Source organism: Palaemon carinicauda, chromosome 42, assembly GCF_036898095.1.
Source record: "Palaemon carinicauda isolate YSFRI2023 chromosome 42, ASM3689809v2, whole genome shotgun sequence".
Taxonomy (NCBI): Eukaryota; Metazoa; Arthropoda; class Malacostraca; order Decapoda; family Palaemonidae; genus Palaemon; species Palaemon carinicauda.
The window spans coordinates 16,078,223-16,091,364 of NC_090766.1; positions in this window are offsets into that span (position 1 = coordinate 16,078,223).

Here is a 13,142-nt window from a genome sequence, read left to right on the forward strand (position 1 = left end):
ATATATATATATATATATATATATATATATATATATATATATATATATATATATTTATATATATATATATATATGCATATATATATACATATATATATATATGTGTGTGTGCTTTATATAAATATACACACACACACATATATATATATATATATATATATATATATATATATATATATATATATATATATATATTTATACAGTATATATATATATATATATATATATATATATATATATATATATACATTCATATAATTTTTCTTTCCTGTCACGCCGAGTGGCATTGCCAGACGTATAACTACTTGCTCTTTTCCCATCCCTCGCTTAGGGGAAAGAGTGAGTAGTCATACCCGGGTGAGAGGAGATGGGAACAGGTTGAATTGGTGTGTGTGCATATCAATATAAATATTTAGTCGTCTTTTTTTAACATGTCGCGTACACTAGTAAAGATAATAATAATCTTTATAATGGTTTTGAGAATAGTGACGGTATTGTAGCTAAGTTATTTTATTTTTATTTTGCACTATTCAGATAATACAAAGGTTTAGAGATGAGCTTTGCAGCAAGATTAAAGTTTAATTTCCATTGTGTCACAAGTGCTGCAGTTTCATTATTTTGTAGTGTCGCACATACTGCAGTTATGTAAAGATTAAATCTTGAAGTGTCACATAAAGTGGAAAATTCATGGAGGATTATGCTTGAACTTGGGAAAGAAGAACGTTTGGGTGAGAAAAATGTTTGATATGTCTCGGGAAGAGTCTCTGTTAATCTGCATTGATTAACAGGATTTTCGTTATTATTATTATTATTATTATTATTATTATTATTATTATTATTATTATTATTATTATTATTATTATTATTATTATTATTATTATTATTATTATTATTATTACTTGTTAATCTACAACCCTAGTTGGATAAGCAGGATGCCATAAGCCCTGGGGCCCCTACAGGGAATATAGCCCAGTGAGGAAAGGAAACTAGGAAAAATAAAATATTTTAAGAACAGTAACAACAATGAAATAAATATTTCCTGTATAATCTTGAACAAAACAAGAAGAGAAATTAGATAGATTAGTGTGGCCTAGTGTACTCTTAAGCAAGAGAATTCGCAGGGATCTAATTTAGGAAAGCGCTATGGAATGATGATGATGAACAAGCCAAGGAGAAAAGGGGTACTCCTTCTTAATCTAATATGACCCCCCAAGGTTTAAAGGTCACTCATGAATTGCAGAAGCAAGGGACAGGGACAATGCCCTAGAAACTGATCATATATGCATATGATTGACGCCCAAGATCAATCCTCACCAAGCTACGACCAGGGAGGGTCAGGCAATGGCTGCTGATGACTCAGCAGGTAGACCTTTATCTTCCCCAAACCTCACATCCTTAGCTCACAAGGATGATGAGATTGAAGACACTACAAGAAACTATTGAGCTTGAGCAGGTCTCGTATTGAAGACCAGCAGATCCCCAGGCAGGGACGTTTCCAATAGGGTACCAAAACCCTAATTACCTCCTCCAACGACGTTTGGTGGAGGTTATATTTTTCCCCCTGTTTGTCCGTTTGTCTGCTTGCTTGTTTGTTTGTTTGGTTGTTTGTGAACAACTTCCTGGCCACGATTTTTCTCATAGAGTAGTGAAACTATCATGGATTATTGTTATGTTCAGACGTAGAAGTGATCCAGTTTTGAAAGTCCTAGGTCAAAGATCAAAGTCAGGGTCGAGCAAGAGGTCAATCGAAAAATACGCTTAGGGTCTAAATTGATTTTTGGAAAGGCAAATTGGTTTCGAGAAATAAGCTTGCGTGGCGGAGGGCTCCACTCGGTGCTTTTCTAGTTTGTTTGCTGTTATCTTTGTATATGATGCTTATCTGCCTTGCATATGATCACTGACGGGATAGATCTGTCAGGAGATTTTATGTTGATTAACAGGAAGAATGTTTTCCTGTTCTCCTTTTACTAGCATAACGATTGATCTCTATGTGAAGATGGTCATACATTCAAGAACTTTTTTTAACCTTATGTCAACAATTGGGGTTTCCATCTTGAATATTTATTGAAAGGAACTTTTTGAATTTTTGTCATAGAAATGTATGCTCATTACGCTCTACTGTTCTGGCCTATTAATAAGTTACTGTATCACGAGTTTTTTATTTCTACGAGAATATGAATTGCAGAATTGATACTATCTACCACACATGCTTTAACTTTTTTTTGTGAAGATGTGGAACTATCCACTCTCATATAGGATTTTTTTCTCTATTTCAATCTTATCTTATCTTTTATGCCTATTCTTTCAACCTTATCTTTCTTTTTCAAGCTAAATAGAAGCATTGATTTCATGTATATAAAGGTATTTTAGTATGTATAATACTATAGAATTTTCATGTCCTTAGAATGTAAGATAATTGCCCCTTGAACGATTTTAAATGTATTAACCAATATTTTTTTTTTTTCCAGGTGAGTGAATTTGTGGTTCTACTGTCAAGTGACTGAAGGTACAAGTGAGAATATATATCTTTTTAAAGTTAATTATGCAATAGGAGTATTTTGTAGATTGTGTTTATTCAATGTTATTTAGTTCCCTTTAGGGTGAGTAGCTTATGCTTTTTTGCTGTTACAAAGCTGCGAATATATCCTTTTGTTTTTTTTTGTACAATCGTATACATTCACATTAGATGGTTTAGCATTTTTGCATTTCTCTCTCTCTCTCTCTCTCTCTCTCTCTCTCTCTCTCTCTCTCTCTCTCTCTCTCTCTCTCTCTCTCTTTATATATATATATATATAATGTATATATATATATATATATATATATATATATATATATATATATATATATATATACATACATACATATACAGAGAGAGAGAGAGAGAGAGAGAGAGAGAGAGAGAGAGAGAGAGAGAGAGAGAGAGAGAGAGAGAGAGAGAGAATGTGTAGAAATTACGAAAGCTGACATGTGATGACCCTAAAATGTGTATTATAGCCACGGAAGAAAAAAATGAAAAGACTTGATTGGAGTTAGTACTCTCGTCCTATGAGTGACGTCAAAGAACTCAATGAGAAATATACAAAGAAATTTATTGTACACAGGATAATGGGATCCCTCAGCTGTCAGTATAAAAAGGGGGTATGACATCCTAAAAACGACCAAGAAATGGCAAAAACAGTATATTATTTATTGCTTTCTTTTTCTCTATCTGTATACTATAAAGTGGTTTTGTTCCTATTCATAGTTTACTAAAATTGCAGAAATTACCACTAATCTTTGCTATCCAAAATATCTTTTAAATATTTTTAGAAAGCCGTAAATAATGCAAAGAAAATAATTTATAGTGTCCACTTAGAGGGAATGGAAGTAATGAATAATATACTTTTGTTTGGTATAGATTGCATAATTCTATATATATATATATATATATATATATATATATATATATATATATATATATATATATATATATATATATATATATATATATAAAGTAGATAAGGTAGCGTTCAAATATAGTTTTACCTTAAAAAGTAGGTTGATTGAGAATAGTTCTGGAAATGATAATAGTATGGTATTCCTTATTCAGGGTATAACTTGTTCCATGTCCGCCAGACAACCAAAAGCATTTCTGTCAGATTTAAAGAGTATAAGATGGCTGTCTTCAGGATATCCCTTAATAATGCCTTGGCCTGCCTCTGGCTAGGATATAGTCATAAAATCGGCTGCTCAGAGATGAGTAAAATAAGCCATTTTAATTACTATTCCCAAGGAAATATGGTTTTAATCCTTTTTAATTGCCTGTAGCAAAGGTCACAATTTAAACTCATGACTTTGTCTGTTTTCTGTTAATCCTGTATTATCTTCTTTTCTAAAATCTGACTTCTCTGGAGTTATCAAGAAACTGATAGCTGAGGGATCCCATTCTCTTATATAAATACGATATCTTTGTATATTTATTCTCATTGTCAGTCCGTCAATGTCACTATTGGGACGAAAGTGCTAACTCTAATAAACTGTTTTTGTTTTTTTCTGTCGTGGCTATGATACACACGTGTGTGTGTGTATATATATGTATGTATGTATATATATATATATATATATATATATATATATATATATATATATATATATATATATATATATAGAGAGAGAGAGAGAGAGAGAGAGAGAGAGAGAGAGAGAGAGAGAGAGAGAGAGAGAGAGAGAATCTTAAATATTTTTTCCTCGACGTATTATTTAATACACACGTATGTATGTATGTATATGTATATATATGTGTGTGTGTGTATATTAGATATTCTTTTTTTCGACGTATTCAAGGTCGTGTTTATTATCGAATGTCCTTTCCTTTGCTCTAACTTGTAGAAAAATGGGCTTCATTTCCCGAAGTTCCAATAGTAAAGAATGCCCTCATGAAATGCTACAAAATACAATGGAAATCAACATTGGTACCATGAAACTTCATATATGACGATATGGATCAGAGGATTGACAAACACCTGGAAAGGACCTTTCATAATAAAGGATTAATGAACACCTGGAAAGGACCTTCTATAATAACCGCGACCTTGAACACCTCGATGACAGGCAATTAAGATCGGAAAGGGTGCGTCTTCAGATGAAACCGGGTGAGGTTATGGATAACCTCTGGGTTGTCCTTTGGGACCACACCTGGAGCGGTCTGCTACAGCTACAGCTACAGTATAGGGGGGATAGGATGGGTGGTGGAAGGGAGGAGGGAAATTAGGATTTTGGAAGGATTGGAGGGAATAGTGTTGAAGTGAAGTACAGTGGGAGGTGAAAAGATTGGGGCAGGCTCAATGGAGCAGCCTACTGTAATCCTGATTTACATATATATCCGTAATTGCTAGGATCCTTACATTTTCAGCTGACCTGAAGAGAGGCAGTTGGTCCCCCCCCCCAAAAAAAAAGCTTTCAAATAATGGCATATTAATGTAATATCCTAAGTGGATCTATGCGAGTGATGTAGGTCCTTCAAACATATGCATACAATTTTATTTTTTTACGTACCTCGCACGCGCGTGCGCCCACACGCACTTATTGACGTACCGTGCGCGCGCGCACACACACTTATTCGTGTGTGTGTGTGTGTATATATATATATATATATATATATATATATATATATATATATATATATATATATATATATATAATGTATGTATATACATAAATAGATACTGGAATTAACTTTATTGGAAGCATTAATGGCCGCTCCGGAAGAGCGGCCCCTCTTCCTTTATGGGGAAATCAACTTAGGGGATTTACACACCCACCATCGCTTTGCCTGTTTTTTCTTTCTTTCTTTATTTTTGGTTGGGGGGGGGGGGTAATGGGGGTTTACTACGCCACATGTTGTACCCTCTTTGTTGGCCTTATTTTTATGTGGGTATAAACTTTGTATATACACCAAGCGGGAAGTTGACAATCCTCCATTTTCCATTTTTTATGAAGGATTTAACCTTATGGGGCCTTATATCGCATGAAGGGTTGCCTTCTCTTTCTTAATTATAGAATTACCTTACAGGGTTTTATAATGCGCCTTAGTTTACCTTCGGGATTTAACTCCAGGAGTTTTATGGCCTTGCCTGAGGTTTCCCTTTTTATTTGCTGTAGTTTGTGGAATCAACTTACGGGATTCTACATATGCTAAGAGGTTGCCCTCTCTCATTTTATGTTGGAATAAATTTTGCGAGGATTTACACAACAGCAAAGGTTCTTATTTCTTATGCAGAAAATGATTTATGGTGTTTTGCATAGCTTTAGAAGCTACTTTCTGTTATGTATGCGGGAATTAACTTACTATGTTCTACATAATAAGCTTTTCTCAGCTTTTCTTTGATTGTGTGTGTGGGAATTAATTACCTGCGTTCTACACAGTGTAAAAAGCTGCATTTGGAACTGTCATCATCATCATCATCTCCTATGGCTATTGACGCAAAGGGCCTCGGTTAGATTTCAGCAGTCGTCTCTATCTAGAGCTTTTAATTCAATACTTCTCCTTTCATCATCTACAACTTTGCGCTTCATAGCCCTCAGCCATGTAAGTCTGGGTCTTCCAGCTCTTTTAGTGCCTTGTGGAGCCCAGCTGAACGTTTGTTGAACTAATCTCTCTTGGGGAGAGTGAAGAGCATGCCCAAACCATCTCTATCTACCCCTCATCATGATCTCATCTACATATGGCACTCGAGTAATCTCTCTTATAGTTTTATTTCTAATCCTGGGGCTATACTTGAGGATTAATCAAACTTTTATTATTCGTTATGGACTTGAAAATGTTATTTCATGAAGTAATAGTTCGTTTGTTTCATGATTGGAGCGTGTAATTCTGTAGCAATAATACTTTCCGTTACTATATTAGAATATGATTTTCCCTTTTTCTATTATTCTTCATAATTCATACATATGAAATGAATACGTAAGTTTAATGCGCAGATTATCACAGATATTAAGAGATAGAAAGTAGAGAAAATGACGAGATCCCAAGACTTTCACGAACAAGTCCGTCGAGACACTAAATTTATCCCTTCTGTCTTGTTATGGACTGTATTCCTTCATAATTAACGAGTTGGGTGTCATTGCCTTGTGACCTGATAGCTTTGTTGGCCCTGATCAATAACTGTGGTCAATAGCTTGCGGGTAGAGAGAGAGAGAGAGAGAGAGAGAGAGAGAGAGAGAGAGAGACAGAGAGAGACAGAGAGTGTGTGTAGTTGGCTGTTGACCATTCAGGATGGCTCGTGCATATTGCATTACCCAGGGGAATGCGAGAAGGAGGATGATGAAGTTATCTCTCTCTCTCTCTCTCTCTCTCTCTCTCTCTCTCTCTCTCTCTCCTCTCTCTCTCTCTCTACTATATATATATATTACAGGTTGGTTGTTCGGCCAGCAGTTGTCCTTTCAAGCTGTCGTAGATACGTCCATAAACTGCAACTCATAGTACCAATTTCCTCGTACTTTTTCATGTTTAAATGCCACGATATTGAATTAATCTTAAAGGTATTTGCATACAACCATGAACGTTTCCTGACTACTCTAATTAATCAATTGGATTTCGTTGTAGTGGGACTATCGGTGGTTAATGCACAATTCTATTGTGATTATTGATATGAATTTGCCTTATATTTGGCTATGTTCATGTAACAAAATCTTTTATATACAAGTTGGGTATCATGCATAAATTTTTTCAACACTTTTTTTTTTTTTTTTTTTTTTTTTTTATCATAATATTACCACTATCTAACTCATTGATTTAAGTGTGGGGACAAAAGGCGCATCAATATTATATTTAAATGTGTTATATAATTTGGTACACACAATTTTCAATTCCTCTCCAACTATTGATGATATATTGAATCTTTGTTGTAAGCAGACATTTGAAAGTGATTTGATAGTCAGGATGTTAGCATCGGCGTCATCCGGGTTCTGTCGTTGATTGATAGTAATTATTATTATTATTATTATTATTATTATTATTATTATTATTATTTTCATTATTATTATTATTATTATTATTATCATCATCATTATCATTTATTATTATTATTATTATTATTATTATTATTATTATTATTATTATTATTAGCTAAGCTACAACCCTAGTTGGAAAAGCAGGATGTACAGTATAAACCGAAGGGCTTCAACAAGGAAACGTAGCCCAGTTAGAAAAGGAAATAAGTAAATAAATAAACATGCAAGAGAAATAATGAACAATCAAAATAGATTATTATAAGAACAGTAACGACATTAAAATAGATCTTAAATATATAAACTATAAAAAGACATTCATGTCAGCCTATTCAACATAAAAACATTCGCTGCAAGTTTGAACTCTTGAAGTTGTGTATTAAGGATTTTCCGCCCTACCTATATGCACCCAAGGGGATTCTTTTTCTTTATGCTCATTTTAGAGACCTATACCAAAGATTCTCTTATGTAGCGTTGCTCTGCAAATGTTAAAAATCGTGTCATTTTAGGGAATTTTACTGAAATTTGATATTTTCCGATATGAGGTGGTGTTTCAGATATAATTTTTCGTCTAACTTTTCTTATCAGAGGCCTTCAGTGTTCTTTTAGTGTTGGTAGTCAACGTTTTCGTGTAATATTTGTCCTATGATTATACTGTAATCGTTATATTTATATTTGTGTGCACGAGGATATACTTATTAAATGCTTTTTAGTTTGTTTCTTCTAAATTTGTATTGCATGCCATTCGGTTCTCGTAAGGCAAATTCAAAATTCACATGACTAAAAGTAAACTGCATGTCGATATGGACCTTATTTTGGCATGTGCTTTTCTAATTTCTGCCCCTGTGCTTTTATCTATTAGGGATTTTGGGTTATAGAAAGAAATAAAACTGATAAGTAAGAACTAAAGCTTCCATTTCCCTTCAAGTTACCTTTTGATTTCCCGAGACAACTAGAAGAATCTATTTGTGAAAGACGCATTTTTCCAAAAACTCAAATTCATTTCCTGCTTTTTCTACTCCTGACAGTCCTTTGGTAGGTTCCGAAATTGATTTATTTCTAATGTATTTATGTTAACTTTGAGCGTTTTAGTGTTAGATAGCTTTGAATTAAATTTTGATGTGTAGGTTTGAATAGCTTTTCATTTTAATCTTTTAGATTTATATAAGTTTTTTTCATGTATCTAAATTTGGATTTTATAATGCAAAACTCATTGGAACTGTAACCACTCTCTTCCACACCAGTACAACTTTAGAAAAAATGAAGGGAAGAAAGAAAGTTTTGTCTTAACGTTGAAGGCAAACCATAGAGTTTGAATAAAGACTCATCCATAAAAAAATTGTGTTGATAAAGTTAGCATAAAGTTAGCGTTCATAAAATCCATAGTAATTTATAACTTCATGTCAGAGCTTATTAGCCCTTTCGGTGATTAATTGGGAGTAATATTTTGCGGGACCAGAGATACCCTCATCAAAAACTGATAATGAGACTAACGTGCTCGGAATAAATTACGTATTTTTTCTTTTTTTTTTTTTCGGGAAAGTGGTTTGGTTTTTGGTCAATTTTCTTTTTTTCAGATCTGCCAGCAAGATTAGGGGAATTTTTTTTTTTTTTTTGGTTTATAAGGAGATATTACCAAAGATGGTGTTCGTGACTTGCAACAAGTGATTAGATTGTGGGAAAGATGATGATATCGAGGAAGGATCATCTTGTTGGGGGAAGTCGGGAGGGGCCGGGGGAGACTTTTCAACCTTATCAAAGATTGGCAAATACCGAAAGCTCCTCTTTTATTTATTTTTTCTTATTGTTTAGCTTGGTAGTTAGAGCTGAATATGATATTGTAATCTGTATTGTTTTTCCTTAAGTTGTTTCTTTTAGCAAAAATATCATTCCATCGAACCAAATGTAGTTTTGATAAATGAATATAAATTACCACTAGATATTTTTCAAGTTTAACCTAAAAGAAAATGTTTTTTTATATTACTCTCTTATGCACACTTGACACAGACATTTATTTATTTTTTTCTTTTATTTGATTGAATGTCATTTTCCTTTACTTCCGCCGTAGATCATATCGTGATATTAGAAAAACTCCCACGAAGGAAGTTATGTAGTTACTGTGTATAGCAATCACCATACTTTTTTTTCTGCATTTTTCTAATCTTGAAGTTTTCCTTGAAGTTTAGGTCGCTTTTATAGTGTTCACTATCTGAAACTTAGAAAAATAGATTTTGATGAAAAATCTTCCGAATATTTTGACAATTTTTACCCTCTTGATAGAATTCTGTAATTTTATATGTTCTGTTCAAATCTATCTTACTTATAGGCTTGTAAACCACATTGAATGTTAATTTACCTGGGGGGGGGGGGTTTAGCGGACTACTTACCGTGTACTCTTAAGCTGGGAAAAAAAAAAACACCAATATGGTTGTGGTGGCCGATGTGGTAACGTCCCTGACTGGTGAACGCCAGATTTGGGTTCGAGTCCCGCTCAAACCATTTAGTTTCTTTGGTCGCTGCAGCCTCACCATCCTTGTGAGCTAAGGATGAGGGATTTGGGGGAGTCTATAGGTCTATCTGCTGAGTCATCAGCAGCCGTTGCGTGGCCTTCCTTGGTCTTAGCTTGGGTAGCGAGAGGGCTTGGGCGCTGATTATATGTATATACTGTATACACACACACATATATATATATGTATATATATATATATATATATATATATATATACATATATATGTATATATGTATGTGTATATATATATATATATATATATATATATATATATATATATATACATATATATGTATATATGTATGTATATATATATATATATATATATATATATATATATATATATATATATATATATATATATATATATATATATTATATATATATATATATGGTCAATCTCTAGGGCATTGTCCTGCTCAATAGGGTAATGCCACTGTCCCTTGCCTCTGCCATGTATGAGTGGCCTTTAAACCTTTGATTGATTGCTTTTAATCTTGAAAATCGACGACTTGAATATCAACAGGACAATTTGTATGTATTTTTTACTAATTCTTTACTTATTTTATGTAATTTTTAATTTGAAATTATATTATGTATTTTATCTTAATTTAAGTAGAACTGATGATGACATTTGAAATGTCAAAGCGTTTGCAATAAATATGTGGCGACAATAGTGTTTGTTTTTCCAGTGCATATCTTGTTTCGTATGACAAAGTAATTTTGCGAAAGCGTATTTTTTATATTCATGGCGTGAAAAATTGATATGTTCTTTTGTTAATCAAAGTATATGTGTTTTATCACATTTTATTTCTGAACCACAGTAATTTTGCATTGTAAAAAAAAATTCTCTTAAAGGACACAGTTAGCAGTTAGATGAGATGATCTTTATTAAAGTATTACTTTTAAGTATTATCTTATTTTTTTTTTTATGATTTGGTATAACTTTATTCTATATCCTTAGCTTTCCTACCATTGTTCATGGCATTAATTTGTAAGATAATTTTCGGTCCAACATCACTTCATGGTCTGCTCATAATTGGTTAAAAAATTGTTGAATTAAATACTTTCACTTTTATATTTGTCAATATTTTAACAACAAGGTTTCATTATTCAAACCATTGTTCTCTGGTATTGGATAGTGCCATAACCTCTGTACCATGGTCTTTCACTGTCTAGTCTTGGGGTAGAGTTCTCTTGCTTGAGGGCACACTTGAGCACATTATTCTATACTATTTCTCTTCCTGTTGGCTTTTTATAGTTTATATATGAAATATTTATTTCAATGTTGTTACTTTTCTTAAAATATTCTATGTTAATTGTTAAATACTTTTCTTGTAGTTTCCTTATTCCCTTTCCTCAATGGGTTATTTTTCCTTTTGGAGCCCTGGGTCTTATAACATTCTGTTCTTCTAACTAGTGTTGTAGCTTAGCAAGTAATAATAATAATGATAATAATATGATAATGTAATAATAATATAATAATAATGATGATAATAATAATAATAATAATAATAATTATTATTATTATTATTATTATTATTATTATTATTATTATTATTATTATTATTATTATTATTAGGTTAAGGAAACAAACAAATACAATATTTTCTTCTAAGGCAATAGATTAGATGCAGTCTGTTACTCTAATAATTATCATAGTTCAATATATACATATTTGTTTATTAATATAAATATATCCTGTATTAATTTACGTCCATGTTGTTATACACCTTACATATAAAAATCTGCATCAAATGTTACTCTGATATTAATCAGCTTTTCTAAGAATGCGACCCACATTATTCTCTTTGTGTTTCTGTTGATTTAATTTCAAATGAAAGATCATATAACCTTTTTATAGTTTTTATTATGTAATTTTAAAAAGAAATTCGAACATATCATCATTAATTTAATTCATCACTCTAATGTATATACATTTTTGTTTATTCGTGTATTTATTTACTTGATATTTTGTTTTTTGAATTTTACAACTTTATATATATTTCTTAAAAAGACCCATGAAGAAACAAGAGTGAGAAAGGCACACAGAAATATATACGGTAGAGTGGAAATTAATATCTTTTTATGGCTGATTAGATTAAATCTTCTAATGGCATAATGGTTAAGTCAATATCTCTACCTGTCAAATTCTTTTGTAATATGTTAGAATCCGTTCTAAGGTATGTACACTTATCAAAATCATTGTCTGTTTAGGGCAAGTAATTCCCAGAATAGATTGAATTCGATATTCAGAGGCATTTGCGATTCAGCACTTGAAAGTGTAAAAGATGCAATATATATATATATATATATATATATATATATATATATATATATATATATATATATATATATATATACATATATATATGGATTATATATGGATTGTATAGCCTCAAAAACTCTTCGTAGCAGGATTCGAACCTGTACGCAGGAGGTTCTCGTCAGTAGACACATAGGATTGGCCTTGGGATAATGATAGTGTCTGTTTGTGGTGGTTTGAGTCCTGCCATTAGAAGGAAATGTTAACTCGGTCACTTTATTTGGAGTAGGAAAATATAATTTTGGTAGTAATCAGTGGATTCTAATCTTGTGAAGGAGTAGGGAAAGAGATTATTCTTGATATGTGTATATATATATATATATATATATATATATATATATATATATATATATATATATATATATATATATATATATATATATATATACTGCATATATATGTATATATTTTTATATATATATATATATACTGTATATATGTATATATTTATATATATATATATATATATATATATATATATATATGTGTGTGTGTGTGTGTGTGTGTGTGTTCATGAGCATTTATACATGCATACATATTCGGATAAAGTTTCTAGTGAATCTCCATATGAGAGAGAGAGAGAGAGAGAGAGAGAGAGAGAGAGAGAGAGAGAGAGAGAGAGAGAGAGAGAGAGAGATTTGGCCTCAGGCGTTAGGTTACGCACATGCATAATTCATAAGGATTTCAGGCTTCGTAATTTTGCCATTTTAATGCCGGTGACCCATTAAGCTTTGGGTGATAATTCTCTTTTGCCTAAGTGCAGATTGCAAGCTTATTAAATATTTTTTCAACTTTTTTTTTTATATATATTTTAAATA